This window comes from Neomonachus schauinslandi, chromosome 2 (genome assembly GCF_002201575.2).
Source record: "Neomonachus schauinslandi chromosome 2, ASM220157v2, whole genome shotgun sequence".
NCBI lineage: Eukaryota > Metazoa > Chordata > Mammalia > Carnivora > Phocidae > Neomonachus > Neomonachus schauinslandi.
In genome coordinates this window covers 80380-85448 of record NC_058404.1, presented here as the reverse complement: position 1 = coordinate 85448, position 5069 = coordinate 80380, and positions in this window count along the sequence as shown.

Genomic DNA, 5069 nt, shown 5'->3' with positions numbered 1-5069 from the left:
TTACATTTTACATCTCCCCCAGCGGTGTATGAGGGTTGCTATTTCTCAAAATCCTCTCTAACACTTGTTATTTCTGTTTATTCAGTATAGCCCACCCCTGCCTGGCACGGAAAGTACATCATTGTGGTGTTGGCTTGCATTTCCCTACTATCTAACGATGATCATCTTCCCATGTGCTTAGTGGGCCATCTGTGTATCTTCTTTGGAGAAATGTCTACTATTTTAATGGGATTGTTCATGTTCTTAAGTTGTAGGAGTTCTTTATATATTCTAGATGCAAGACCCTTATCAGATTTATGATTTGCAAATATTTCCTACCATTTTTTGGGGGGGGTTTCTTTACAGTCTCTTGAGATTGTCCTTTCATTCACAAAAGTTTTTAGCAATGATGAAGTCCTGTGTCTCTGTTTTTTCTGTTGTTGCTTGTGGTTGGGTGCCATATTAGAGACACCATTGCCAAATCCAAGGGAATGAAGATTTACCCCTATGTGCTCTTAGTTTATTTCTAGGGTGTTAAGAGTTTTCGCTCTTAGATTTGGTTTTTGATTCATTTGGAGTTAACTTTTTTACATGGTGTAAGGTAATGTTGTGACTTCACTCTTTTGTATGTGGATGTCCAGTTTCCCAACACCAGTTTTTGCCTCGTTGAATGATCTTGGTCTCCATGTTGGAAAACAACTGACCGTACATGTTTGTATTCCTTGATTCTCAATGGTATTCCATTGACTCCTAAGTGTTGGTCTTCTCTGCTTGTACCTTGGAGGAAATATAATCTCAAACAGTTTTTTTAATTCTTAGGATCATTTGATATAAGCTCATGTCATATATAAATACACTTTTCCTTTTTCCTTTCCATTGGGGGCTTTTAATTATGCATCTTGTATAATTGCTCTGACCAGACTTCCATGACACATTGAAATGAAGTGGTGGAAGTGGGCATCCTTGACTTATTTATCATCTTAAGGAGAAAACTCTCAGTCTTTCACCACTGAGAATGATATACATATGAGTTTTTTCATAAATATTCTTTACCATAATTTTTAAAAAAACTCATTTATTTTAGAGAGCGAGAGAGTGCACGAACCAGAGAGCAGGAAGGGGCAGAGGGAGAGAATCTCCAAACAGACTCCCCACTGAGTGCAGAGCCCTCCCTGGAGCTCAGTCTCACCACCCAGGAGATCATGACCTCAGCCCAAACCTAGAGTCGGACACTGAACCCACTGAGCCACCCAGGCACCCCTCTTTTATCACAATTTAATCTTCTATTTCTATTTTATTGAGAGCACTTGTTATGAAAAGGTTTGGCTTTTGTTGAAGCTTATCCTACATCAGTTGAGACAATCATGTTTCTTATTGATGTGGTATATGAAATTAATTACCTACATTGAACAGCCTTTGTATTCCTGGTGTAAATCATACTTGGTCATGTATAGTCCTGTCAATGTGCTGCTAGATTCTGCCTGCTAGAATTCTGTTGAGGATTTTTACATATCTCTTCATAATGGATTTTGGCCTGCAGTTGTCTTTTCTTGTAAGGTCTTTGTCAGTCTTTGGAATCAGGACAATGCTGGCATTATAAGGTGACGTGGGAAGTGTTCCCTCCTCTTGTACTTTATTCAGAATTTTAGAAGCATTGATGTTACATCTTCTTTAAATGTGTAGGACAAATCACCAGGGAGAGCATCAGGTTCTGGGCTTTTCTTTGTTGGGAGGTTCTCATTACTGCTTCAGTCTCTTTACTTATTATAGGTCTACTCAGGGTTTCCATTTCTTCTGGAGGCAGTTTTGGTAGTTTGTGTGCTTCTCAGGATTTATCTGCTTCATCTTATCGAGCCAATTTGTTGGTATAAAGTGGTTCCATTTTTGTCTCTTTTATCAATCTGGTAAATCTCAAAAAGAAAGAACTATTGTTTTCACTGATTTTCTTGAGTGCTCTTCTCTTCCATATATCTCTGCTCTAATCCTCACAGTTTCTTTTGCTCTACTAACTTTGATCTTCTTCTTCTCCTCCCCCTCCTTCCTTTTCTTCTTCTCCTTCTCCCCCTCCTCCTCCTCATTCTTCTTCTTAACCAGAGGAACCCAATAGCAGTAACAGACACCAGCCAGTTAGAAGGCCACCATCTAGGTCTGGGTTGTTGGGTAGAGAAGCAATTACAGACTGGAGTGGATCAGTCTACCTGGGCAATTTCTACCTCACCTGGCATTCCAGGCCACCCCCAGACTGTAATTTCAGGCTGAACCTCTCCTACTGCAAGGTATGATGTCCAGCAATAGACTGGGCTTCCCATGGACCAATCACAGCCTTGAGCAACTTCTGTGCTCTGGGAACAAGAAGACTAGCTGAATTTTGCCAAGGAGCACTGTCCATGGGTAGGAAGCCCTATGTAGTACTGGGCACTGTCTTTTGTGCACTTCTTTCATACCTTCCCATGTGTGGGTCACTGCCACCTGTGTTCATGGATACCCAGGTTGTCTGAGCCCCAAAGAGCACCCATTCACCCAGGGTGTCTGATCAATGTCATGTCAACCCTTCAATTCCACCACCAGACACCCAACACTGCACCCAAGACCAAAAGGTGCCCTCACTCCAAGTCCTGTGAGCAGCTCAGATGCAGCCCCTACCTAAGCAGTAGGGACACTGCCTGCCTGCTCTGCATGCACTCAACCAGCAACTCCAGCCGGATGTGGAGGAGATCAACATGCTTTGTCCCAGGGTCCCTGATGGCCAGGAAAAGAAGGTGACCTCCTTACCCTTTCTCCCTGACAGACATCCCTTCCTGGAGCCTGGGTCCCCACAACATACCCACAACAAGCCAGGCATACTCAGTCTCTAGAAGCCTCTGGGCTATGCTGGCGTGGAGTGCCCTGCACAATCCAGTGTTTCTGCTGATCTTGCAATTCCTCTCATTCTGGAGTTGACCTCCCAGTCGTCCCTGGAGACCTCAGGCATCATCTCAGCCTCAGACAGCACCTCCTCCTCCTCCTCAGTCTCCACCACATCCGTGGCAGCCTTGGGCTCACACGAGCTCTGTGTCTCAGGGTCTGCAACCACAGCTCCTTGCTGCCGCTCTCCATCCAGCAGGTGGGCGATGCTGCCTCATCCCCATCAGCCTGGACATGAAGATTGGCACCAACTACAAGAGCTTCCTGCTGAACTGGGCATGTGGGGCATCCCTTTGGTCCCCTCACTCAGACCTCTCTGGGTACTGACCTCACTGGAACAACTACTCTGACAAGAAGCCATGTCTGGACCTTCCAGCTGGCATGCCCAGGCCTGGAAGGACGCAGACGACCACCACGAACGCCACTCTACACTGGAGGAAACTGAGGCAGCTTCAACACCCCTGGCTGGTGCTTGGGTACCCATGCTTGAGTGGGGGCAATAACATGCCCACCAAGCTCCTTCCAAATCTGGGGTGCTGTGGCTCTGATAAGACTGTCCGGATTGTGTCCCCTGAACCCCCCAACCCACAGTGTCCCCTGACTCCTTGCCCCACATCCAGAGAGCCCTGTGTGATCTGGTAGGTGCTCTTCCCAGCGTGCACTCCTCACCCCAACCAGCCTCCTCCAGGGAGCCTGCCAAGCCTTTGCCCCTCAGAGCCCCCTGCCATCCCTCCCCATGGCCCCCATCCAGGATGGCCTCACCTCCAAGGCTGCGCTCAAAGGCCACTTCTTCAGGCTTCTGTGCAAGCTCAGGCTTTGGGTCATATTGACCTGGGTTCAAATCCACAGCAGGGCCATGTCACAGCCCTGTGACTGGCAAGCTCCTATGGGAACTCTTGGGACCTCAGGTTTCTACTTTGAAGATGGGGTCAGTGACTCCCACCTCAGGAGGATGTGTTGGGGATTAAAGCAGGGAGATGAAGGTGTTTGAGTGCCGGATTTTGGGGAGTGGGGGTGCTGCCAGGAAGACAGGGGGAGGGGATGTAGAGGAGGAAAAGGCGGCCTGACCTCCTCCCTGCCCAGACGTGTCCCCATCACCCTCCCCTGACCCCGCCATGCACCGAGACGAACACTGGAGTGGAACGTGGGGGCCAGGACGGCAGGGTGGGGGTTATATTTCATTTCTCTTTAGTCCCCAGGTCTCCATGTCCACTCAGTCCAGCGGCCCTGCCTGGCGGGAGTGGGGCTGGCCCTGGCCTAAGAGGACGTGAGGGTCACTGAGCAGGCAGTGGAGATAGGGACACGTGGGACCAACCCCACAGGGAGCCCCTTGGTGTTGCGCATGCCTGCTGGGAGGTGGGGTCCTGCGCAGGCGCTGTCTGCTCGGCCGTGTGCGCGCCTGCACAGGATCCACCTGCCTCTCACCGACCGTTGGTGGGAGGGCCCCGCCCACGCAGAGTGCACCTGCGCCACGTCCACCCAAAAGGTGGGAGCCGACCGGCCACGCCGAACCACACTAATGAAGTTCCTCCTCCAAGCCCTCATGGGACAGTCGGCAAACTGAGGGCAGGAGAGGCAGGGACTGGCCTGGGACCCACCAGGTGAGCAGAGGCTAGAGGAACAGGGAGGGTTCCAGCTTCCGAGGCCAAGCTTCACCTCGCATGGGGTTTCCTTTGGGAATGAGGGCCCCTAAGATCCGGGGGACCCCTGCCCACACTCCCATGTGGGGCCCTTTCCTCTGGTCATCTTCGCGTGGGCACACGTACACACAAGGCTCTGTGCGTGCGCGCGCGCGCGCACACACACACACACACACACACACACACACACACTCCCCAGGGGCGTCAAAGGGGGCGTGGACCCTGGAGGGGACAAGGGGGAAAGAAGGAGGAGGTTGGAGGCAGCTGGGCCGTGGGGTGTGGGCATTGTCTCCTGGGAACATGCCCGGGGCCGTAGCATGGGGCTCGGGGGAGACCTGCCAGGCTGATGGGCAGGGTGTCCCCAAGATGCCCAAGGGTTGTCACGGCACCCGCATTCTAGAGACAGCCCCTTCCTACTCAGTTCACTTGGCTGGAGATGCTTCAATCCTGCTGTATCCCGATGTCCCCAGGATGTGGTCTCAGCAAAGCCGACAGTGAGAGCCGTTTCCTACACTGCAGACCTGGGGTCAGGTCTCACCCCTGACA